Raw genomic sequence first — 26,977 nt, 5'->3', positions numbered from 1 at the left:
TTTTACATTTAACATGTGAGACTGAGGCTCAGAAAGGTTGCCATATACACATTCTGCACTTTGGTGTCTGAATAAAAGCCTGAGTTTGCTTTCCTCCACTATAGATATTAGTTTCTGATAGAAGGAATAGCTGGTATTTAGAATTTTTCTTCTTTATTTTTTTTAAAGATTTATTTATTTATTTGAATGGCAGAATTATAGAGAGGGAGAGGCAGAGAGAAAGAGAGAGAGAGAGGTCTTTGATCTGCTGGTTCACTCCCCAAATGCCTGGGAGAGCCAGGGCTGGTCCAGGCTGAAAGCTAGGAGCATGGAACTTGATCTGGTCTCCCACATGGGTGCAGGGCCCCAAGGACTTGGGTCATCTGTCACTGCTTTCCCAGGTCATAGCAGAGAGCCGGATCAGAAGTGGAGTAGCCAGGACTTGAGCTGGCACCCATATGGTATGCCAGCACTGCCGGTGGCTGGTGCTATACCACAGCACCAGTCCAAGAGTTTTTCTTCTTTATTTCACAATCCATCTTTGTAAAATCTGGGCAAATAGAAGATAGATTATCTCTTAAATATGCCAACCTTTTCTGAAGCTTTGAGTTCTGTATCATTTTAGTGCTTGCATTTCTCATTTATAGCCGAGAACTAATGTCTAGAACCAAATTATAGCATTCTGTTCCTCTGGGACTGTTGAATAGCCGAAACCAGAAAGTACCAGTAATTTCTCATGGAAGTTCCAGAGACTTGAGAGCTATTTCTAGAGAATCAGGAGAGCACCCATTCTTTTTTTTTTTTTTTCTTAGAGATTTATTTATTTATTTGAAAGTCAGAGTTACACAGATAGAGGAAGAGACAGAGAGACAGAGAGACAGAGGCAGAGGCAGATAGATAGAGAGAGAGAGAGGGAGATCTTCATCCATTGGTTCACTCCTCAAATGCCTGTAACGGCCAGGGCTGGGCCAGGCTGAAGCCAGGAGTCAGGAGCTTCTTCCCGGTCTCCCATGTGGGTGTAAGGGCCCAAGTGCTTAGGCCAATTACTACTGCTTTCCCAGGCACATTAGCCGGGAGCTGGATCGAAAGTGGAGTTGCTAGATCTTGAACTGGCGCTCATATGGGATGCCAGCATCATAGGTGGCAGCTTTACCTTCTACATCTCAATGCCTGTCCCAGAACACTCATTTTTGTCTATCAGTAGCTTCAAATAGACCAGTCAAAACACATAGTCACTGAATTATTTTTACTTGGGAACTTAGAAAATGGAGTAAAGATTTAAGATGGATGGTCAGAGATAAAATGAAACCTATTTTCTATCATTAGTAGATAGATAAAGGGAAAGATGACATAGTCCTGAACATGATGGTTTTGTCCTTATGTTTAATTTTAGAGGTTTCAGAATGAATATTGAAACATTGCAGAGACCAAAAGCATATGTGTGTAGCTTCTCCCTTACCTAAGTCTTGCTTATTAACTATAGTTCAGTTAACAGTGAGTACCTAGTATGTGGAAGACTCAATTAGGTGGTAAGGGTATCATGAATAAAAGATGATTTCCTCTCAGAAATATTTTTATTGGTAATAGATAGCAATAAATATTTTGTTACTGAGATTTGTTTATTTATTTGAAAGGCAGAATTACAGAAGAGAGAGGGAGCGAGAGAGGAGAGAGACAGGAGAAAGAGAGACATTTCTTCCATCTGCTAGTTTACTCCCTAAATGACTGCAAAGTCTGGAGCTAGGGCTGGGCCAGACCAAATCCAAGAGCCAGGAGCTTCGTTTGAATCTTCCATGTGGGTGTAGAGGCCCAAGCAGTTAGGCCATCTTCTGCTGTCCTTCCAGGTACGTTAGCTGGGAGTTAACTGGCACCCATGTGGGGAGCCAGCATTGCAGGTGATGGCTTAACCTGCTATGCTACAGTGCTGGCCCCAAAGCAATAAACATTTTAATTGAATTTGGGAAAGTTAAACTATTTTAAAAGATGTTATAAAAATAGTTTGAAAGTATGGGTGAAAATAGTATGTGTGGACAGCTAATTTTATTTGAAAAGACACACATTTTAAGTTTTGGCGACAGTGAACAAAAATAATTTGGAAGGAGAGAAATGGTTTCTATAAAATGAAAAATTTGTATTTATTAAAAGGAAAAATACAGCATTGGATTTGTGATAGAATTTAACGACTGTTGTGTTATTCTTTTCTGTCTTAAAAGTCAAAAGGATATTATTACTGTCTTTGAGTAAGTTTTAATCTGTTGAAAAATAGATCCATAAAGAAGTAAAGGTAGCTTATCTGACTTTGCCTGGGAGAAGCATTATCCATTACACTCTTGATGCTCATCAGAGCATTGTTTCATAATGTGGCCTGTGAGAATAAACTTCTGTACTTTAAATCTTAAGTTTGAATTTGGGATACATATCTTACTTTTTATCTCTCCTCTTAGTATATATGGCCTATCTTTCATAGTCAGCAGTCATATAAGTCTTTTATTTGTTATATCTAAGAATCAGTTCTGGAAGAGGACTGCCTCTTTACTGTTCTTAGAATCTGCTAGAGTGGATTTTGGATAAGCAAGGTAGCCTATGTTTTAAACCAGTGGGTCTCAAACATAAATTCCAAATTGGATAAAACAATATCGAACCTTTTAGTATACTGTGTAGGAAAACACTAATGAACAGGAATCTAATTTTATAAGGCAATATTCCTGTAGTGTAAGCTCTTTCTAATTGTCTTAAGTTGGCTTGCTTCTTTGCATTCGTGGCAGAAAAGCATGTGATTTAATGCTTGGATTTGGAAGTAGAGGGAACCATAACTCTGTCTAGGAAATGTTCCACAGTAGCACTCACACCTCACTCCCTCAACTGTAAAGTCATCGAGTGCAGTGTTGTGTTTTGCTTGATCTATTTCTAGTGCTTCGTACAGGGCCTGGCACATGGGCAGTGCTTCAGTAGCACTTCATGCATGGCAAATGGGAAGGATACCGCCTTCACATCTGCCGTTTTGGAAAGTACAGTTCAGATTAGGAATTGATAAGGTTAACACTTGCTGAATTAAGAAAGCTGTATTACTACTAGGAAATAAAAATGTATTATTTACCGGTAGTTGAAAGCCAGATTAGTTCATACAGTATAAAATATTCCTTTATATTCTGAGAAATTAATCATTTAATAAAATTTATATTCAAATAGTATGTGCAAACTTTCTTTTAGTATACTTAAACCCTTACATCCATTTACTGACTTGATTGATTTTAAAGTACTTTATATTTTCATTTAGCAGAATTATACTCTGAGAATAAAAAAACTAGTAAATGCGAATTATTGATTCAAAGAATGTTTGTCTTTAATGAAACTGTCAACAAAGGGCCGGTGCTGTGGCTCACTTGGTTAACCCTCTGCCTGTGCCGCCGGCATCCAATATGGGGGCCGGCTTCTAGTCCCAGTTGCTCCTCTTCCAGTCCAGCTCTCTGCTGTGGCCCGGGAAGGCAGTGGAGGATGGCCCAAGTCCTTGGGCGCCTGCACCCGCGTGGGAGACCAGGAGGACACACCTGGCTCCTGGCTTTGGATCGGCGCAGCACTGGCTGTAGTGGCCATTTTGGGGGGTGAACCAAAGGGAGGAAGACCTTTTTCTCTGTCTCTCTCCCTCACTAGCTCTGTCAAATTAAAAAAAAAAAGAAACTGTCAACAAAGAGTTATTACTTCTTCTTCTTCTTCTTCTTTTTTTTTTTTTTTTTTTTTGGACAGGCAGGGTGGACAGTGAGAGAGAGGGACAGAGAGAAAGGTCTTCCTTTTGCCGTTGGTTCACCCTCCAATGGCCGCCGCAGCCAGCGCGCTGCGGCTGGCGCACTGCGCTGATCTGATGGCAGGAGCCAGGTACTTATCCTGGTCTCCCATGGGGTGCAGGGCCCAAGCACTTGGGCCATCCTCCACTGCACTCCCGGGCCACAGCAGAGAGCTGGCCTGGAAGAGGGACAACCGGGACAGAATCCGGTGCCCTGACCGGAACTAGAACCCGGTGTGCCGGCGCCGCAAGGCGGAGGATTAGCCTAGTGAGCTGCGGCGCTGGCCAGAGTTATTACTTCTAATATTCTTTTTAGAGGCTTAAACATTAGAACTTGATAAGTTGTTAAATTATATTAGCAAGTGGTTTCTTAAATCACATATCCAGGACAGATGCAAAGTTAAACAAAACTTGACTTTTATTTCAAAGTATTTATGCTCAAGTTGGGTAAACATATATGTAAATGTAGTATAAGAAAAAAATGAAGTATTTTTCAAGGCATAGTGATTTGCAGCAAGATGCTAAGCAGGGAACCATTCCAGTAATGATCAGGGAAGACTAATAAATTGCTCTTGGAATGGGTGCACCAGTTCTTACACACCAAGATCCCCTGTGGTGTTTGGCTCAGTGCTTTGCCTATTTGGCTTAAACACTGAGGCTCATCTTTCATAATTTTGATTTTGTATGTATAAGTTTTGACTATTTGATAAAAATGTGTTTCTAGAGGAAAAGAATTTTCTAAATGGGCATATCACCTGCTGATTAAGAATGTGATTTGAATGCTAGCACTATGGGCTATGTAACCTTGAGAAATTTACTTAATCATTCAGTTTCATTTTTCTGATCTGTAAAATAGGCTAATAGATCACACAGGGTTGTTATTTGTCTTTATTTCTAGTTAAAGTATATACTTCAAAACAGACAAAATGCTTGGGGAATCTAAGACAAACTCAAGTTGTGTGTGTGTGCATAGAAACTAAAAATCCAACTGTAGTGCAGTGAATTTGGAGCTATCCTAAGAACAATTACAAGCGAGATTATAGATCTGGGATGTTAAATCTGTATCCAGGGTTTTGGGAGAGAGGGACTGTTTCCTTGCTACTGAGGACGTTATTTCTATTTTTTTTTTTTAAAAGATTTATTTATTTATTTGAAAGGCAGTTACAGAGGGAGGAAATAGGTGGGGGGGGCGGGGAAGAGATCCATTTATCTGTTGTCCATTGGTTCACTCCCCAAAAGAGAAAGAGAGAGGGAGAGAGAGATCTTCTGTCCACTGGTTCACTCCCCAAATGGCCTCAGTGGCAGAGGCTGGGCCAGGCTAAAACCAAGAGTTCACAATGCTGTCCTGCTCTCCCACGTGGGTGCAGGGTCCCGCATGGGCCATCTCCCGCTGCTTTCCTAGGCACATTAACAGGGAGCTGGATCGGAAGCAGAGTAGCTAGGTACTTGAATGTGGGATGCTGGTGTCCCAAGTGGCAGCCTACCCTGCTGTGCCACAATGCCAACCCCTTTATTTTCTTAGTGTGAATATTTCCAGATATTTGGTGAAGTAGAAAGAATATTGCTGTTAATGCTCATGTTCCCACCATCTGGATTTCAATGTTTATTATACTTGTTTTGTCCATCTATTGGTCATTTTGTTGTACTCTGTGTTGTTTCTGGTACATTCCAAGTAAATTGCAGATATCAAGACTCTTACCTCTAAATACTTCAGTCATGCATATTTTTGAAAGGACTGTCCCCGCCCCCTTATTTCATTCAAAGTTGGTATTTTAATACATTGCCCTCTCTCTGTATTTATATGCTTTAATATCAGACTGAACCTACTGTGAATAAGCTTGTTAATAGGTCTTCTCAATTTTTATACTCAAATTGGATTTGTATTTCCTTTAGTTTGAGCTTTTACTTTTTTTGCTTTATTTATCTGAGAGGCAGAGAGAGAGCAAGACAGACACCAAGAGAAGTCCCATCCATTTTGATTCATTCTCCATATGCCCACAATGGCTAGGGCTAGGCTGCAGCTGAAGCTTAAAGCCAGGAATAACATCCAAGTGTCTCACAAAGGTGGCAGGAACCCGAACACTTGAGCCATAATCATTGCTACTTTTCAGGGTCTGTATTGGAAGGAAGCTGGTGTCAGGCATTGGGGGTAGAAATCTAACTCAGTATTCTGATATGCAAAGCAGGCATCTTAACTGCTGGATATGACACCCTCCTGAAATTTGATTTTAAAAGATTCACTGTAGTAGTTTTCACCAATTTTCTTGAGTAGTTTATGTTTTATATGATTGTGACATTTCTCTTTTACAGTTTGCAATACTTTAAGAATATGATTGCTAATAGATAAATTCCTGAGTATCATCTGATATTAGAAACATTATTTCCTTTTAAACTACATATAAGACCTTAATTAGGGGGCTGGTGCTAAGACGTGGTAGTAGGCTAAGCCTCTTCCTGTAGCGCGGGCATCCCCTATGGGCACAGGTTTGTGTCTAGGTTGCTCCTCTTCTGATCCCCTCTGTGCTAATGGCCTGGGAAAGCAGTGGAAGATTGCCCAAGTGCTTGGACCCCTGTACCTGAATGGGAGACCTGGAGAAGCCTCCTGGCTCCTGGCTTCAGATAGGCCCAGCTCCAGCCAGTGCAGCCATTTAGGAAGTGAACCAGTGGATGGAAGACCTCTTTTTCTCTGTAACTCTGCATCTCAAATAAATAACTTTTTTTTAAGGCCTTAATTAGGTTATGGACTCTTTGTGGCCAGGGATTTTATACAATCATTTCTTATAACTCACGACTTCTTAAAGGGAAGAAGTCAAATACTTGTTGATAGATTATTTGTTATCAGTGCTTGAGGTATTCTAGCACTATTTTTCTGAAATTTAAATTTTTTTAAACTTTATTTATTTAAAAAAAATTTTTTTTGACAGGCAGATTTAGACAGTGAGAGAGAGACAGAGAGAAAGGTCTTGCTTTTCCGTGGTTTCATCCCCCAATGGCGCTGCGGCCGGCGAACCGCGCTGATCCGAAGCCAGGAGCCAGGTGCTTCTCCTGGTCTCCCATGTGGGTGCAGGGCCCAAGGACTTGGACCATCCTCCACTGCCTTCCCGGGCCACAGCAGAGAGCTGGACTGGAAGAGGAACAACTGGGACAGAATCTGGCACCCTGACCGGGACTAGAACCCGGTGTGCCGGCACCGCAGGCGGAGGATTAGCCTGGTGAACCGAGGCGCCGGCCAATTTAAATATTCTTTAAAAGATTTATTTATTTATCTTTAAAGAGTTACCCAGAGAGGGAGGGACATAGAGAGAGATGTTCCATGGCTGCAACAGCCAGTGCTGTGCCAGGCCAAAGCCAGGAGCTTCATCTGGGTCTCCCACATGGGTGGCATGGACCCACTAGTTTTCCCAGGCCATTAGCAGGGAGCTGGATTGGAAGTGAAGAAGCTGGGTATGAACCAGTGCCTATATGGGATGCTGATGTCACAGGTGATGCCTTTACCTGCTGTGCCACAATGCCAGCCCCTGCAAGCAGCTTTTAAGAATTTGTATTCATCGGGTATGTGATGTATATTGTAATGGAATTCTAAAAATTATCAAGGGAAATTATTCAAGAGGTGGGTAATAGTGAGACATTGTTCTTAGAATAACAGGATATCCTTCGATTTTATAGTCTTTGTGTTTCTAACCCATAAAAGAATATAATTGTGATCTAATATGGGCATAAATTTTTACAAAAATTTTATTTTAAGATTTGGCTACTTGATATGGAGAATTGCTATTACAATCATAACATTTTTGTCATTCCACAATACTAACTAAACAAAAGTGAGTGAAATTACAACTCACCAATTTATTAAGTCGCTCTTTATGTGTGGTAAACTACATTGTATATCAATATTTAAACATTTTATTATGAAGAATTTGGTTTGTGATACTAATTTATCTAATCTAGTTTGGATTGACCACAGAGTTACTCACTAGAGATAATGTATATGGAAACTGTTCCTGTGTTTTAGCGGGACTCAGTATGGAGAAACCAGATTCCGAAGTACGTTGGAGAAAAAAAAGGGATTTAAATGAAATTTTAGCAAGCTCAGGATATTCGTATCAAACTTTTTTTTTTTTGAGTCATAATTCATTTTCTTTTTTTTTTTTGACATGCAGAGTGGACAGTGAGAGAGAGGGACAGAGAGAAAGGTCTTCCTTTTTGCTGTTGGTTCACCCTCCAATGGCCGCCACGGCTGGCACGCTGCGGCCGGCGCACCGTGCTGATCCGATGGCAGGAGCCAGGTGCTTCTCCTGGTCTCCCATGTGGGTGCAGGGCCCAAGCACTTGGGCCATCCTCCACTGCACTCCCGGGCCACAGCAGAGAGCTGGCCTGGAAGAGGGGCAACCGGGACAGAATCCGGTGCCCCGACCGGGACTAGAACCCGGTGTGCCAGTGCCGCAAGGCGGAGGATTAGCCTAGTGAGCCGCGGCGCCGGCCGAGAATTCATTTTCAATCTTTTACCAGTAATCACAACCAATTTACATAGACAGTTATAATTAAATTTAAATTGTCCCGTGAAGAAATGGATCATGGACACATACATTTCTTATGTGTGGATCTTTCTTTGATGCTAAGCATAGTATTTAAGACAGGTGCTCTTTTTTTGTTTTTGTTTTTAATCATGGTGAGAATTTCTTAAGGAAGTGGTGCTTTTATTTACACTCCTGTGTGAGCTTTTTGATTTGGGAAACTGCTGCAGAGTATTTCCCTTTGGCACAGTTGCATGGCCCGCGTGTACTGTTACATGCAGTTCACTCCATGCCACATTTGTCAACTGTATAATCCTTCATAGATTTGTACAGTTTAGAGTGAGTTAGCTTTAGCAATAAAACTGAAAAATAATTCTTCACACAGTGTCATGTTCAGATCATACATATGCTGAAGAACTTGCGATTTTATCTTTGCATTTATTGTTTCAATTAAAAACACTTCAGGAGTTTGTTCTATGAATTGGCCTCCTGTATCATAAGCCACGGTGGTCATTAGAAATAGTTCTTCGTGGCCGGCGCCACGGCTCACTAGGCTAATCCTCCACGTAGCGGCGCCGGCACATCGGGTTCTAGTCCCGGTCGGGGCACCGGATTCTGTCCCGGTTGCCCCTCTTCCAGGCCAGCTCTCTGCTGTGGCCCGGGAGTGCAGTGGAGGATGGCCCAGGTGCTTGGGCCCTGCACCCCATGGGAGACCAGGGTAAGTACCTGGCTCCTGGCTCCTGCCATCGGATCAGCGCGGTGTGCCGGCCGCAGCGCGCTGGCCGCGGTGGCCATTGGAGGGTGAACCAACTGCAAAGAGGAAGACCTTTCTCTCTGTCCCTCTCTCTCACTGTCCACTCTGCCTGTCAAAAAAAAAAAAAAAAAGTTCTTCGTTGCATATTCGCTGAAAATTTACAAACAGCTTTGGTGGGATTTTGCTGTAATATAAACATTTTGTTTTATATAGTAGCCTTCTGAAAAGCTACTGTATATGAAGCTGGGCACTCTGAGGGTACTTAAGAAAATCTGTGGAGCCGGCGGCACGGCTCACTAAGCTAATCCTCCGCCTTGTGGCGCCGGCACACCAGGTTCTAGTCCCGGTCGGGGCACCAGATTCTGTCCCGGTTGTCCCTCTTCCAGGCCAGCTCTCTGCTGTGGCCCGGGAGTGCAGTGGAGGATGGCCCAAGTGCTTGGGCCCTGCACCCCATGGGAGACCAGGATAAGCACCTGGCTTCTGACTTCAGATCAGCGCGGTGCGCCAGCTGCAGCGCGCTGGCCGTGGCGGCCATTGGAGGGTGAACCAACGGCAAAAGGAAGACCTTTCTCTCTGTCCCTCTCTCTCACTGTCCACTCTGCCTGTCAAAAAAAAAAAAAAAAAAATCTGTGGAAAAAAAGTTAAAAGATCAGTTTATTTTGATGTAAAACTGTTTTAAATCTATGCATAGTTTTTTCATGATGCGCATAGTCCATGAACCTTTTGATGATCCCTTATATTTATATGTGAAGTAATGAACATCTGTTTGTTTTGGCTTTGTAATTAAGTACTTTTTGTCTTTTTAAAGATTTTTAAAATTTATTTGAAAGGCAGAGTTAGAGAGAGTGTGATAGAGAGATCTTCCATCTGCTGGTTCACTCCCCAAATGGCTGCAATGGCTAGAGCTGAGCTGATCTGAAGCCAGGAGCCAGGAGCCTCTTCCTGATCTCCCATATGGGTCCTGGGACCTAGATACTTGGACCATCTTCCACTGCTTTCACAGGTGCATTAGAAGGGAGCTGGATTGGAAGGAATGCAGCTGGGACTCTAACTGGTGCCCTTATGGGATGCTGCGCCACAGGCTGTGGCTTTACAAGGTTTTGCCTGCAATGCCACAGTGCTGGCCCCATAATTCAGTACCCTTAATTCAAATAATTTTTTTTGTTTTGATCTTCATACTTTTTATGTAAGTGCTACTTAGATTTTCATAGTTTTTTGCTTCATGGCCAGTACATCTCTGCAAATTTTTAGCTATACTGTAGTTTTAGCAATTTACTGTCAATCATACTTTGACAGAAAAAATAAAATATTATAAATATTATTTCTTTTTTTGAAAGATTTATTTATTTATTTGAAAGTCAGTTACACAGAGAGAGAAAGAGAGGCAGAGAGGGAGAGAGGTCTTCTATCAGTGGTTCACTCCTCAGTTGGCTGCAACAGCCGGAACTGTGCCGATCCGAAGCCAGGAGTCAGGAGCTTCTTCTGGGTCTCCCATGTGGGTACAGGGGCCCAAGGGCTTGGGCCATCTTGTACTGCTTTCCCAGGCCACAGCAGAGAGCTGGATCGGAAGTGGAGCAACCAGGACTTGAATTGTCGCGGGAAAGGGATGTGGGCACTACAGGCGGTGGCTTTACCTGCTATGCCACAGCACCAGCCCCTGAATATTATTTTTCAGTCCCATGGTATTATTTGGCTTGCTGTTGTCTCATTCAGAGAAGGTTGTCTTTTCTTGCCAAAAAAAGCAATTTAAGTATTTTGCTATCTGTAAATTTTTGTTGTCTATAAAAATACTGTTCTACTTTGTGGGCTGGCACTGTGGCTAAGTGGTGATATCGGCATCCCATATGGGTGCTGGTTCAAGTCCCAGCTGCTACCTTACAAAGTGCTTGGGAAAGCAAAAGAAGATGACCCAAGTACTTGAGCCCCTGCATCCATATCTGAGACCCAGAAGAAGCTCCTGGCTTCTTGGATTGGCCTAGCTCGGGCCATGGTGGCCATTTGGGGAGTGAATCAGCAGGTGAAGGATCTCTCTGTCTCTTTGTAACTCTGCCTTTCAAATAGGTAAATGAAATATTTTAAAAATACTACTTTACTTCACTGATTTAACAAAATATTATAAAATATAAGCTTTATTAAAATTTAAAATATTGGGGCTGGCGCTGTAGTGCAGGAGGTTAAAGCCCTGGTCTGCAGCACCAGCATCCCATATGGGTGCCAGTTCAAATCCCAGCTGCTCCACTTCTGGTCCAGCTCTTTGCTGTGGCCTGGGAAAGCAGTAGAAGATGGCCCAAGTCCTTGGGCCCCTGCACCCTTGTAGGAGACCAGGAGAAAGCTGCTGGTTCCTGGTTTTGGATCAGCTCTGGCTGTTTGAGGAGTACACCAGCGGATGGAAGGCCTCTTTTTCTCTCTCTCTGGCTCTGCCTCTCTCTGTAACTCTCTTACAAATAAATAAAATAGATATTTAAAAAAAACCCAAAAATTTAAAATGTAAAATGAAAAATTATGAAAATTAATGTTTATTTTCTCAAATTGTTTTATAGTTGCAGTGTAGTTGGTAAACTAGTCAATGCCAAATTGCTATAAAATTTCTAAATACTCTTGCTAATTCTGGTATTTCTGTGTTGTGGATCAGTGTTCTAATAGGGACTAATATAGGCCATTGTAGAAAAGGGAAAGAATGTTCTAACTCCTGTTACTTTTCCAAGGGAGGAAATTATGGACCTTCAGGGAAACCGAAATTTAGCTTTTTTTTGGCTTTGAGATTGAATGGTACACCTCCCCTGACCAACTACTCCTGTATCTCTATAAGGAGACACAGTTAACCCAACAAATAAGCAGGCATTTAAAAATATTCCCATTGTCTCCCCATGTCAGCATGGAAGTCTTATGTATGCACAGTGATCTTAATGTCTCATTTATTTACTTGCTACTGAAAAACGATGATGGTGGAGCCTGTGTTCCTGTGTCTATTTATGATTATTCCAATGTCCTCCCATAAAAGAGACCTATTTAAAAGCCTCATCTATTCAGCAGCTGTCTCTCAAATCTATTTTGAAGAAGGTGACCTATCCTGTGTATGTTTGTAGCAGTCTTCTTTCTATATGATTTACAAATCATATACATCTGCATATGGTCTCTGGTGTTTATCTGTGCCCTGTGAAAACTTTTTGTGGAACCTTGGAGCTGTAATCTGTGTGAAGGTTGTATAGTGCAATCCCCTTTGCATTCATTCTCTCTTTTTAATATAGAGAAGATATTGGCAAACAGGCCACCTGACCTAACATCTGTTTTTGTAAGTAAAGTTTTATTGAACCACAACCACACCTATTTGTTTACATGTTATCAGTGGTTGCTTTCTTGCTGCCCTGACAGTTGAGTAGTTCCCAGGAGACCCGCAAGGCCAAAAATCTTTATTCTCTGTCCCTTTAATAAAAGGGACAGAGAAAAGTTCACTGAGCACTGGTATTAAGGCATAGCAACTTCTACCTGAATTCATTTAGTGACAGCATTTCACTGTCTCTCAAACCATTAAACTTTTGGTTAGGGAAGTTTCTATTTATATGGAGCAAAAAACTCCCTAAGTGAACTTCCTGGTTACAGGATAGTCTTAGTAATTAGAAGACAACTTTTATGCTTTTTCTTACCCTTTCCACTAGTCTACATCCCATTCCCAGTCTTACTTGCTCTGAAAATCTATAAATCTCAAGTTTATTCAATTCATACCTGAATGTCATGTGAAACTCACTTTTAAACCTTTTACCTATCTTGTTTCCTATAGTGATTCATTCTTCCGGCATTGACACACAGATCAGAACCCAATTTAATATTCCCAAACTCTTTGTTTTTATTTTTTAGTGTTTTCCTGTGTACTTCCTATGTACTGAGTTCTCAATTATGTTACTATTATTGTTAATGTGGGCTAAACTGCATTATGGTTTTATGTAGCTAAGTCATGTTATTGGCTCTTAAAACCACTAAGTCTTCTATGTATCTTGCCATTGATTCAGATCTTTTCTATCCTATGATGAACCCATTGCAGGATTTTATTCCTGTCACATCCTGTTGTTAGGTTTAGCCTACTGTGCCCGTTTTTACATCTTGATTTTGTCATTCACATATTTACTGTTCCTCTTTGCTCTTTGTTATGTGAGAATTTGATAGCAGTTTGAGTTACTTCATCAGCACTTTGTTATGTTATGTTTGCTTGGTTATTACTGAATACACACGTGAAATCATTCCGGAAATTTCTCTTAGAGTTTATGGTAAATTGAATTACTGCTTTGCATATATTCCCCACCTGACCCCTTGAGGCGAAGTATACTTCCCAGCCTGATTTTGGATGTGGTCATGTGACTTGCTTGAGCCAGTAGAATGGAGATAAACGTGACAGTAGGCCAGTTCTGAAATGAAGTGTTAAGAGGCTTGGCAAGTTTCTTCTAGTTCTCTTGTAGTTTAGCCATTTACTGTAAGAAGAGATTGTCCCAGGTAACTAAGTCCCCGTAGGCTGAGTCCCAGAATGAATGAAAGAGAAGTGAAAGTGATCTGAACTGAACTTGAGGCTTCAAGTGCTCCCACCAAACTGCGATTAATGAGCAAGAAATTAACATGTTTTATTGTAATCCATTTGTGTTGTTTGTTACATAACATTAATTCAGCAATAGTTTGCCTGTACACGGTTAACTAAGCCATCCTATTTTTAGAGAATTTTTTCTGAAATGCCTGAAATGTAAGTAACAAATTAAAATGGTACTAGACTGTCATGAACCCTGGAAAAGGGAGATTAGAGGTAAGCTTTGGGTCCCTATGTGCTAAAGTGTGTGGCTTTGGTGAGAGAAGCCTCTGAGGAAAATTGCAGTTGCAATGGCTAAACAAAATTTAAAAATGTATCTTGCTACTATATCTGTGCCTCAGATGCTTTGAATCAGTTCTTTATTTTTTGCAGTTTGACTTGCTGCCGTTGTCACGTTTTTCTGTTATTTTCTATTGTTTTCCTGTTCCTATTTGTCTGTTCTTGTTTACTTTTTCATTAGTACCCTTTTGGAAATAACTATGTTTTTTTGGACAGTATGTAAAGAAATAACATAGACTTGGCCGGCACCGCAGCTCACTAGGCTAATCCTCCGCCTTGCGGCGCCAGCACACCGGGTTCTAGTCCCGATCGGGGAGCCGGATTCTGTCCCGGTTGCCCCTCTTCCAGGCCAGCTCTCTGCTGTGGCCAGGGAGTGCAGTGGAGGATGGCCCAAGTGGTTGGGCCCTGCACCCCATGGGAGACCAGGAGAAGTACCTGGCTCCTGCCATCGGATCAGCGCGGTGCGCCGGCCGCAGCGGCCATTGGAGGGTGAACCAACGGCAAAAAGGAAGACCTTTCTCTCTGTCTCTCTCACTGTCCACTCTGCCTGTGAAAGAAAGAAAGAAAGAAATAACATAGAGTAAGTCCATTGGAGTTCTAATTCTGGCTTTACCGTATGTTAATATAATAAATCTAGGTAAGTTAAACTGTTTCCTGCTTCTATAATGTGGTTAATAAATAAGTTGTTGCTGAGCTTAACAGAGACAATGAAAGTGCAGCATCATTTGTATGTACAGTGGTTCAGCAAATATTCACTGAGTGAGTTCTGAAGCATGCAGTGCTTTGCACATTAAGAAGTCAGTACCTTTTATAGTCTTTTGATAGTCATAGCCCTAGGAAGTAGTGTTGGCACCACGTTGATGCTCAGTGAAAGGAAAAGGGGAGGGGCTTACATTTCCATTTGCGGAAGAAGAAAGATGAATCCTTGTCACTCAGAATCATGAAACGTTGTTCAGGTGTGTTTTCTGTCGTATCATGGTATAGTAGTTAATCTCAGGGCTTTTTTTTGCATTACCCTTTGCAGTAACTAGGTACTGTCAACAGCCAGTATCTTTTGTTTTATCTGAGGATATGAATCAAAAATAAAATCTAAGCTTGCCTGTGCTTTGTTTCCTCTTCTAGTTAATTGTTTCAAAATATAAATCCAAGTACAAGGCATACTATTTAGTATTAGGGTGATTGTATTCATTTTTTCTATAGTCTTAGATAAGACACAATAGAAACAATGAAGCTGGCAACTTTCCTCTCCTTTTATTTAGGAACATATCTTCTACCAGACATTTTGACAGTCTGTTCTCTTTTTTAATTTTAGAAAGAATGATGGTTTTAGCAGTGCAGACAGTACAGAGGTATATAAAGCCAAATGAATTACCATCATTTATATCTTTTCAAATACACCCTCATGTTTGGCATAAGTCTTTTCCTTTTATGTGTGCTCATTTAATTTATATTTTTTCTTTTATAAAAGAGGAAGTTTGCACTCATTTTTTCTGTATCTCCTTTTGTCTTTTAAAGTATTGTTATTATTGATACTTTTCTTACGTTAACATATAAAGCTTTCATTTTTATTGTCAGTATCATAGTTCATTTTGTAAGTATAAATTATGTAATGATCACATTGATTGTCATACATCCCATTAAGTTTTTATAACAATATTACAGTGAGCATTCTCATTTATCTTGTTATACTTGTCCTGTTTTATTTTGTTTGTTTGTTTGTTTTGTTTTTTTAAGGAAGGGCACAAGTGTCCTCCCTGTGCCTGCTTCTCTCTTTCTCTATTTTTTGAAAGATTTATTTATTTATTTGAAAGGCAGAGTTACACAGAGGCAGGGACAGAGGTCTTCCCCTGCTGGTTCATTCCCCAAATAACGCCATGTCCAGAGCTGCGCCAATTTGAAGCCAGGAGCTTCTTCCAAGTTTCCCATGCAGATGTAGGGACACAAGGAATTGGGCCATCTTCTACTGCTTTCCCAGGCCATAGCTGAGAACTAGATCGGAAGTGGAGCACCTGGGACTTGAACCAGTGCCCATATGAATTCTGGCACTGCAGGTGGCAGCTTTACCAGCTATGTGCCACAGCACTGGACCTTTGCCCTGTTATTTATTTTTTTAAAGATTTATTTATTTGAAAGTCAGAGTTATACAGACAGAGATTGAGAAGCAGAGAGAGAGAGAGAGAGAGAGGTCTTCAATCTGTTGGTTCACTCCCTAGATGGCTGCAACAGTCAGAGCTGTACTGATCCGAAGCCAGGAGTCAAGAGCCTCCTCTGGGTCTCCCATGTAGGTGCAGGGGGCCAGTGACTTGGGCCATCTTCTACTGCTTTCTCAGGCCACAGCAGAGAGCTGGATTGGAAGTGGAGCGGCTGGGACTTGAATCAGCGCCCATATGGGATGTGGGCACTGCAGGTGGCGGCTTTACCTGCTATCCCACAATGCTGGCCCCAGTCTTGTTATTTTAATAATGTAAAAATGAGGGCCTACGCTGTGGCATAGCGGGTAAAGCCGCCACCTGCAGTGCTGGCATCCCACATTGGTGCTGATGCAATTCCTGGCTGCTCCAATTCCGATCTAGCTCTCTGCTATGGCCTGGGAAAGCAGTAGAGGATGGCCTGAGCACTTGGGCCCCTGAACCCGTGTGGGAGACCCAGAGGAAGCTCCTGGCTTCGGATTCGCCCAGCTCTGGCTGTTGTGGCCTACTGGGGAGTGGGCCAGCAGAAGGAAGACTTTCTCTCTCTCTCTCTCTCTCTCTCTGCCTCTGCCTCTCTGTGACTCTGCTTTTCAAATAAATAATTAAATCTTTTAAAAAATGTAAAAACGATGTCTGTGCAAGCAAACCATAACTGTACTTAAATTTTTAAAAAATATTTTACTTATTTTAAAGTCATGAGGGGAAGAAAGAAAAGTTGGGAGACAGTGTACAGGGGTACCCCATTCAAAGGTTCACTCCCCACCTGTCCAAAATGGCTAGGATGGGGCTAAGGTTGAAGCAGGGAGCCAGGAATTCAATCTAGGCTTTCCATGTTGGTGACAGGAATGCAATGCAATCACTTGGGCCATAACTGCTACATTAGTAGGAAGCTGGAATCAGGAGCCAGAGGCTGGTATTAAACCCAAGCACTCTGGAATGGAATATGAGCATCTTGATTGCTAAGTCAAACACCCATCTGTTATTGTTTAATTGAAGAATTCAACATTAACAAGTAAGGCAATAATCATAGAATTCTGCATTTGAGAGTAGAATGATTTTATTTATTTATTTATTTATTTTTTGGACAGGCAGAGTTAGACAGTGAGAGAGAGACAGAATGAAAGGTCTTCCTTCCGTTGGTTCACCCCCCAAATGGCCGCTATGGCTGGTACACTGCTCCAATCTGAAGCCAAGAGCCAGGTGTTTTCTCCTGGTGTGGGTGCAGGGCCTGAGGACTTGGGCCATCCTCCACTGCCTTCCTGGGCCACAGCAGAGAGCTGGACTGGAAGAGGAGCAACCGGGACAGAATCTGGAGGCCCAACCGGGACTAGAACCTGGAGTACTAGCGCCGCAGGTGGAGGATTAGCCTATTGAGCCGCGGCACCAGCCAAGAGTGGAATGATATTAATTCAATATCTGTTGTATACCACTCAGTGTGTGAGGCATTTCATAGGCTTATTTGAATATCTGTAGGTTCAAGTTAAGGAAATTTGTAATGGAGTGCAGATTGGAAAAACCCTTTGTACTCCTTTTACTACAGGTGCGTAACCTGAGTACCTAAGAAGCTTTTCTTGAGCAAATGATATTATAGCCCCAAAACCTTGGCAGGACTGTAATAGCTTCTAGCATCCTTTGCTTACAAATAGAACTGTAAGAGGCTTCTGATCTCTTTTAATAAACAGAGATGACTTTTTTTATTGGCAACTTAGAATGCAAGTTGTTGTTGTTGTTGTTATTATTATTATTATTATTATTTTGGATAGGCAGAGTGGACAGTGAGAGAGAGAGACAGAAAGGTCTTCCTTTTTTCCGTTGGTTCACCCTCCAATGGCTGCAGCAGCTGGCGCACCGCGCTGATCCAAAGCCAGGAGCTTCTCCTGGTCTCCCATGCGGGTCCAGGGCCCAAGGACTTGGGCCATCCTCCACTGCCTTCCCGGGCCACAGCAGAGAGCTGGACTGGAAGAGGAGCGACTGGGACTAGAATCCGGTGTGCAGGCGCCACAGGCGGAGGATTAGCCTATTGGGCCGTGGCGCCGGCCAAGTTATTTTCTTTTTAATCTCCTGAAATTTGAAAACAAGATGGCCCAGGTTAAATAATAGTTTTCCAAAGCTGAATGTACTCCTTTGTAGCTGTTCTTCTGTTTGAAATACAAAATCAACTTCCTAAAACTCCTAGGTGGAAACACTGCTGTGCAGATGATCTGTAATTAGATGAACTCACCAATCTCAGTTGGTAATATCCCATTTTTTCCTTGGTAAAGATTTAAAAATTCTAGAATAGATGCATTATCTTTGTCTTACACTGACAATTTCATTCCAAACATCTCCAGGAGGCATACACCATATATGGGAAACCATCTGCATCCTTCTCACTCTCATGTACCTTAGACATTCCGTATGTTGTGCCCATTCACCACGAGAATGAACCCTTGATTGCCATTGAGCTAAAAGCGCCTCTTAATAATTTTGATGAATTCACTCATGTTGCATTATCAGGTAAAAGGAATTTTTTTCCTCCTGAGATTTATTTTATTTATTTGAAAGGTGAAGTTACAGAGAGAGGTAGACACACACACACACACACACACACACACACACACACAGAGAGAGAGAGAGAGAGAGAGAGAGAGAGAGGTCTTCCATCCACTGGTTCACTCCCCACATGGCTGCAACAACCTAGGCTGGGCCAGGCCGAAGCCAGGAGTCAGGAGCTTCTTCCGGGTCTCCCACGTGGGTGCAGGGCCAAGGACTTGGGCCATCCTTCGATGCTTTCCCAGGCACATTAGCAGGGAGCTCTGTGGGAAGTGGAACAGCCAAGACTTGAACTGGCACCAGGGCTTTAATCTGCTGTGCCAAAACATTGGCCCCAAGGAATTTGGTTTTATCCAGGGCAGGAAGCTGCTTCTCATCCTTGTATTGTTCTGTTATCACCGGGATTTTGGTAAATTAACTGTATGAAATAAATATTAGTTTTGCATTTTCTTATCCATTTATAATTGACAGTAAAATAGTATGAGAAGAAATTTTTAAAGATCATGAAACAACTAATTTTACCCATTAAGACTGCTTTGACAGCTTGCATAGTCATTTATGTATAATCCCGTACTACCACACAGAGTGAAGAGTATCTGTATAAGGACTGGAGAGCAAGAAACAAAATGGCTGTTATTCTCAGATACTCTTTAATGTCTTTCTTTCAATGTCAGTTTCATAATTTTTTATAGGAGGTTTGTACATTTTTGTTCTGGTGAATCTAGGTAATGTATAGGGTTTGGTGTTTTTTTCTTTTTTTTTTTTTTTGCACTTAATAGTTTATTTTGGTGATAATGTATTTTTGGTGCTATAGGTTAACAATCTCTTCTCTGAGACTTTTCAGGCTGATTCTGTTACAAAATTAAAAACTTGAGTTTTAAAAAAGTTATGTAGTGGCCAGCGCCGCGGCTCAGTAGGCTAATCCTCTGCCTTGTGGCGCCGGCACACCAGGTTCTAGTCCCGGTCAGGGTGCCAGATTCTGTCCCGGTTGCCCCTCTTCCAGGCCAGCTCTCTGCTGTGGCCCAGGAGAAGCACCTGGCTTCTGCCTTTGGATAGGTGCAGTGCGCCAGCCGCAGCGCGCTGGCTGCGGCAGCCATTGGAGGGTGAACCAACAGCAAAGGAAGATCTTTCTCTCTGTCTCTCTCTCACTATCCACTCTGCCTGTAAAAAAAAAATAAGTTATGTAGTGTATATGACATATATCATATCCCCCTCCACATCGGGACCAGCACCCTGGAATCTGGTACATTAATCTTTCCCAGTGAAAAGCAAGATAAGATTAAGTACTCCTTTTGGATTTATGAAAACTATAGATTTCTCTCAGTTCAGGACAGCTTTTGCTGCTAGGTGAGCTAGAAATAAGCTGTCATCAGGTCATTTTGGATTTGTGGACCTTTATTATAAGTGATTTTTAAAATAAATTCATTAAACATTTTTACTTACATATGTTTTATTTTATTTTTTTAAGATTTTTATTTATTTGAGAGGTAGTTACAGACAGTGAGAAGGAGAGACAGAGAGAAAGGTCTTCCTTCCATTGGTTCATTCCCGAAATGGCCGCAGTGGCTGGAGCTGTGCCTATCCAGAACCAAGAGCCAGGTGCTTCTTCCTGGTCTCCCATGAGGATGCAGGGGTCCAAGCGCTTGGGCCATCTTCTGCTGCTTTCCTAGGCCACAGCAGAGAGCTGGATCAGAAGAGGAGCAACCAGGACTAGAACCGGCGCCCATGTCAGATGCCGGCACTGCAAGCAAAGGATTAACCTAAAGGATTAACCAGGGTGTCGGCCCCAACATATGAGGTTTTAAATATCCACTTTGTATTCAGCAGTCTTGCTGAACTTTATTAGGTCCAATAATTTGTCTTTCAACTTTTCTTTATATATAATCAATTAGTGTTTCATCTGGGACAACTTCATCCTTTTCATTGTAACCCTTTTCTTTATGCTGATTGGTTTGTCTTCATCCTCTGACTGCCTATCTGGGGTCTCTCAAAAGGCAGCAGGGCCAGCCCTCCCACTGTTAGCTGTTTCTTCTGTAACTCAATGTATGCTTGGTTAGGAATTTTCTTCCTGTTATCACTTGCTTGATTATCCACTTTTTTTTTTTTCTAATAGTCACATGGATTTACCACTGAGAGACAGGGATGCAACTCAGTTCCATGCTTTACTACCTGTGTGTGAGCTCAATAACAGGTGCACATGGACCAATTACAGACTTTGAAGGAGGTGATGTAATTGGTCACTGATCCTAATACACATCTGTTATTTGCAGTGTCTTGTGGACCAGTGAAGTTTACACTTTATGTAATTGCTCATATTTAATATACCATGGTAACAGAAATTGAAACCGTTGTTGGGGGACTTGTCATTTAATTAAACTGTAGTAATTAGAATTTATGCATAATGGTACCTTAGAAGACTGCCTATAACCTTTTATTTGTTTTCCTAGCTTTATCACGTTTTCATAGGTTTTCATTGTAGTGTTGAATGAAATTTGTGATTGCGGCATCTTCACTGCAATCTGATCCTGAGGCCTACTTATCTTTATTAAGTATGATATGTGCTGTAGGTAGGTAGGTATTTTGCATACCAGATTATGGCCCCTTTCTTTCTTTTTCTTTCTTTCTTTCTTTTTTTTTTTTTTTTTTGACAGGCAGAGTTAGACAGTGAAAGTGAGAGACAGAGAGAAAGGTCTTCCTTCCGTTGGTTCAGCCCCCAAATGGCCACTGCAGCCGGCGTACTGTGCCTATCTGAAGCCAGGAGCCAGGTGCTTCCTCCTGGTCTCCCATGCAGGTGCAGGGCCCAAGCACTTGGGCCATCCTGCACTGCCTTTCCGAGCTACAGCAGAGAGCTGGACTGGAAGAGGAGCAACCGGGACAGAATCCGGCACCCCAACTGGGTCTAGAACCCAGGGTACCCACGCCCCAGGCAGAGGATTAGCCAAGTGAGCCGTGGCGCCAGCTGGCCCCTTTCTATTCTTTGTTTGCTAAGAATTTTTATCATGAATCAGTTTTGTATTTTCTCAAATGCTTCATCTACTGAGATGATCATACGTTTTTCACTTTTAATTTGGAGCAGAAACTATTACTTTTTCTAATGTCAGATCAGATTTGAATTGTTGGAATAATACCAGCTTGGTTTTGATGTTTTATATGTTTTTTAATATTTTGGAGGATTCTGTTAATATTTGTCCATGAATCATATTGGAATGTAATTTTCCTTCTCATATTTTTCCTTGTTGAATTTTAATATCAACATTATGTTGGTTTCTTAAAAGATTGGAGGATGTTCTTTCTTTAACCTTGAAGAATTTCTGAAAGATAGAATTACTTACTTCTGCACTGTTAGGGAATTCTTTTTGGTAAAGCCATCTGGGAAGATTTTGAATTATTTATTTTCTTTAATGTTAATATAACTGATTAGACTTTTTTTCCTCATAAATTTTTGTAAAGTAACTTTCCCCATAGGAATTCATGTTTCATATAATAAATAACTAAATTGTTTGCAGTTTTCCTCATTTTCCTTCCCAGTATTGATTATTTGTGCCTCTCTTTTCTTTTTCTTCGTGTCATCAGAGGTTTGTCATCTTAGCGTCTTTGGAGAGTTAGCTTTTAGTTTTGTTGATCTTCTGTTTGTTCGTTTCCAATTTTATCTTTTATTTCTAACTTCTTGGAGGAAGGAGGAATGGCTGGATTATTGATTTTTAGACTTTCTTCTTCTTTTTGAATATAATTCTTTAAGGCTGGTGTTTCTAAATGTTGCATTTACAGCATTTCATAAGACTTAGCAGGAATTGTTTCTTTTTAACTTTTTTATTGCCTCATAATACTCATGCAGACATGCATTTCACTTGTATGCCGTTGAAGTATCCATTTGAATCACTGCCCAGATCAAGAACCAGAACATTTAACACCTGAAAAGTCTCATACCCATTCTTGTCAATAACTTCAATATATACAGTGATTACTTTCTAGACTTCTAACAACTGGGATAATTTTGCCCATTTTTTGAGTTTCGTATAAATGGAATCATTCGGAAAGTACTTTTTGGTCAATAGGATGCCTGTGAGATTTCATACTTCTTGTGCAGTATACAAAAGTTCATTTATTCTCATTGCTGAGAAGTATTCTATTATATAAATTACCATGATTTACCAGTCTTGTTGATGGATACTTGAATTATTTCCATTTTTGACAGTTATAAAAGTGTTGCTGGGGGCCGGCACCGTGGCTCACTTGGTTAATCCTCCACCTGCGGCACGGGCATCCCATATGGGCGCCGGGTTCTAGTCCTGGTTGGTCCTCTTCCAGTCCAGCTCTCTGCTGTGGCCCAGGAGGGCAGTGGAGGATGGCCTAAGTGCTTGGGCCCCTGCACCCGCGTGGGAGACCAGGAGGAGCCACCTGGCTCCTGGCTTCGGATCGGCGCAGCGCAGGCTGTGGCAGCCATTTGGGGAGTGAACCAATGGAAGGAAGACCTTTCTCTCTTACTCTCTCTCTCACTATCTATAACTCTACCTGTCAAATTAAAAAAAAAAGTGTTGCTGAACATTTTTGTAATTAAAACTTTGTATGAGGGCTGCTGTTGCGGCACTGTGGGTTAAATTGCTGCCTGTAGCACCTGCATCCCTTGTGGGTGCTGGTTCGAATCCCAGCTGCTCTACTTCTGGTCCAGCCCAGTCCAGCTCTCTGTACTTGGGGAAGCTGTGGAAGATGGCCTGAGTACTTGGGGCTCTGCACCTGTGTGAGAGACCCAGATGATGCTTCTGGCTCCTGGCTTTAGCCTTTCCCAGCCCCAGCCGAATAAAGGCAGAGTTACAGAGAGAGAGAGAGAGAGAGAGCGAGCGAGCAAGCGCAAGAGGAAGAGACAGAGACACAGAGAGAGAGATCTTCCATCTGTTGGTTCATGGCCACAATGGTGGGAGCTGGGTTGATCTGAAGCCAGGAGCCAGGAATTTCTTCTATGTCTCCTACATGGGTGCAGGAGCCCAAGCACTTGGGCCATCCTCCACTGCTTTCTCCGGTGCACTAGCAGGGAACCAGATCAGAAGTAAAGCAGCTGGGACTTGAACTAGTGCCCACATGGGATGCCAGCACTGCAGATGATAGGCTAACCACTGCTCCACAGTGCCAGCCCCTAAAATAAATAAATCTTAAAAAAAAAAAATCTTTGTATGTACTTTTGTTGAGTATACACATGGGCATTTAAATTTGTGGAAAAATGGAGTTAAAAGATCAACTTATTTTGGTGCAAAATTTGGAATCCATAAGTAAGTTTTAGATAATATGCGTTCTCTGTCAAGTTTGGAGGGTCCTTCATACATAAAACGGAATTACTTGGTAATAGGGTATGTTTCTTTTTGGCCTTTGTAGTTATTAGTACAGTTTGCAATGCCAGCAGTACAGTATGGGTGTTTCCAGTTGTTCCTTGTCTTCTCCGGCTCTGATATGTTCAGTCTTTTTAATTTCTGTTGTTCTGGTTATTGTTTAATCTTTGTGTAGTTTTTGGAGGGAACCTATATTAATTGTTTTCCTTTGTGTAGGCATCTTCCTAGTGTGGCTGCTACTTTTTCTCTTAGGTTATTTAATGCTACTCTTCTAAGTAGTTTGTTTGAATTTTATTTGACTTGATCATAATATATTAGAACTGATATTTGGAAGGATTTTCATTCACTTGAGCCATTGTTACTAAGCCCTGATGTCACTGTCAGAAACAGAATATCCTGCAAAAAAACTCCATGAGTCTGACACAGAATAATAGATTGGATGTGCATCCTCTGTAATCAAGAGAAGTAGTTTCCAAACATTGTAAATGGCCTGCCCCATACTAGTGTATTATGCATATTGAAAGCATGAAAAAAAACCAGAATATAAAAATAAATAATATTTAAATGTATCTTGCTTATTGTTGTAGCTTTGTATTACCATAATATATACAAAGGTATATTATACACATTTGTGAGACTATATGATAGCACATAACCCTAAAATCTCTGTCTTTCAGAAACAAAGGTTAATATTCTGTTCATTTTATAAACCCATTGTGGGTTGGCAATGGCATATATATATATCCCCCATGGTCATCATATCATCTTCATTCTGGGATTGTCTGAGGGAGTAGCTTCATCTAGACTATCCATAGAATGTATCACATTCAGTTTGTCTGCTGTATATCTATATTAGAATGTAAAGCTTTTAAAAAATCAGATATTTTTCTCATTGGAATGTTTGTTCCTTCAGAGCTGAGACTCTGACATAATCATCTGCTTAGATGAATCAAAGAATGAATCAAATCAGTGGCATTTACTAAAGTAAAGACATGGTAAGTGCTGCAAGAGATACAATTAAAGTTCTCTGTGAGGGTTTACCATAAGGGACAATCATTTCAAAGCTGGGGCTAAATCATTTTGAAAAGAGTTTTGAATGGTATGTTAATTTGTTTCATAGACACTGGAGTTTATAGTAACCAAATCTATGACAACACTATTGAGGTTAAGGAAATTATGTATTTATGGATGACTAATCATAGTAGTACCTGTATTCTCTTAAGAATTTTTAAGCAGGGTCATCAGAGATTATTTATTTCTACTTATTAAAACATTTGCTTATAAACACAGAAATTATACATGTTTATGGGGGACCCTGTGATATTTTAGTACATGTATATATTATGTCCAGTCATGGCAAATAGATCTGTGTCCTCAAACGTTTAACATTTCTTGAGGGTGAAAACATTCAAAATGCTAGCTGCTAGCTTTTTAAAATAGAGAACTATATTATCTATAGTCACCTTACTGTGCAACAGAATCACATAACTTCTCCTTAGTATCTAGCTATAACTTAGTACTTATTAATCAACCTTTCTCCTTCCCACCTTCCCCCCTAAGCTGCCCAGCCTCTGATAACCACTATCATACTTCTACCTTCTTTGAGATCACCTATTTTAAGACTCTAGTACACATATTGTTAATCCAAAATTTAAAAATTTATAGTCTTATTTCAAAATAATATATTTGACATCTATGAAGAATATAGTAATCTATACTTCTAAGAGTTTGAGAAAAATCTTCCATTAAATAAATTTGTAACAAAAGAACTTTGTAAAATTCTGTAATGTGACCTGAGTTCTAGAAACGAATTCCCTGTAGGTAGAAAAAGTAGTGGCATCTTATGTGTATGCTCTTTATTAAATAAAGCAGATAATACTACTTTTTACTACAGAAGAGGGATTTGAGAGGTGAGTAGGGCAATAGAGGCAAGGAAAAAAATGAGTTCTAGTTTTTGGGGTAGTAGTATGGTGCAATGAATTAAGCTGCTGCTTATACTGCCAGCATTCCAATTTGCAGTGCCAGTTTGAGATCCGGATGCTCTGCTTCCTACCCAGCTCCTTGCTGATGTGCCTAGGAAAGCAGCGAATCATGACCCAAGTACTTGGGCCACTGCCACCCATGTGGGAGACCCAAATAGAATTCTATGCTTCTGGCTTTGGCCTGGTGCAACCCTGGACATTGTGGCTGTTTGGGGAGTGAAGATCTCTCTGTGTGTCTCTTTCTCTCTCTCTCTCTCTCTCTCTCTCTCTCTCTCTCTCTGCCTTTCAAATAAATAAATAAATCTTAGAAAAAGAAAAAAGTACTGTTTTTTGATATATATATACATAAAATCAGAAATCTAATAGCAACAGCAATAATACTTAAAATAACTAATTCTATATAGAATTGTAAATCAGATTAAAGTAGGCAATTTAAAAACTCCCATTTAGAAACTAAGGAACCTAATGATGTTACTTAAAAAAAAAAAATCAAGAAACTTGATACCGTAGCATTAGTTAATAAATGCCTGGGAACAGTGTTCCTTGTCAGTGTTGTTCTTTGATTCTGATGAGTTTCTAGCTTCAGCCTGTTTCCTCAAACAGATGAATAAAAAAAAAAAAAAACTTTATATATATGAAGAATCCTTTTTGCCCCTGCCTTTGCCAGAAAGTTTATCTGAAGTTTATAAGATGAAGTGGTCAGTAGTTTATAAATTTCTATATATATCTTATTGGCTAGGAAAGGTGTAACCAATGCAGGAGACATGGTGTTGATAGGAAGGTGAAGCTGCTCAGCAAGGAGGGCTTGGGGCGGAGGATGGAATAGTCATGTGTATGGTGTTTAAGAAATAGGCATTAGAGATACACACGTGCATAGGTGTTTATATATTTCACTTTTATTGTAGTAGTGTCCTTAATGAAAACACTTTGCCTCCAGCAAAACAACAACAACTTGGCTTGTTTTTCCACTTGACTGCAAAACAATTACATCTTCTAGTAGGAGCCCTTCTCCTGTTCCTGGGAAAATACCCTGGTTGGCTGTCATTTGCATATTCGTCTTTAGGGCCATTGTGGGT

At 41.0% G+C, this 26,977-nt stretch overlaps 1 protein-coding gene across 4 annotated transcripts in view; it reads left to right on the top strand.

Annotated features, from left to right (window-relative positions):
* FCHSD2 (FCH and double SH3 domains 2) overlaps nt 1-26,977 on the top strand; it is a 299,407-nt gene that overhangs the window by 70,213 nt on the left and 202,217 nt on the right. The window lies entirely within an intron of this gene.

The sequence above is a fragment of the Oryctolagus cuniculus genome, chromosome 1 (assembly GCF_964237555.1).
Source record: "Oryctolagus cuniculus chromosome 1, mOryCun1.1, whole genome shotgun sequence".
In the NCBI taxonomy this organism is placed as follows: Eukaryota; Metazoa; Chordata; class Mammalia; order Lagomorpha; family Leporidae; genus Oryctolagus; species Oryctolagus cuniculus.
This window is presented reverse-complemented; position numbering and strand designations above follow the sequence as displayed.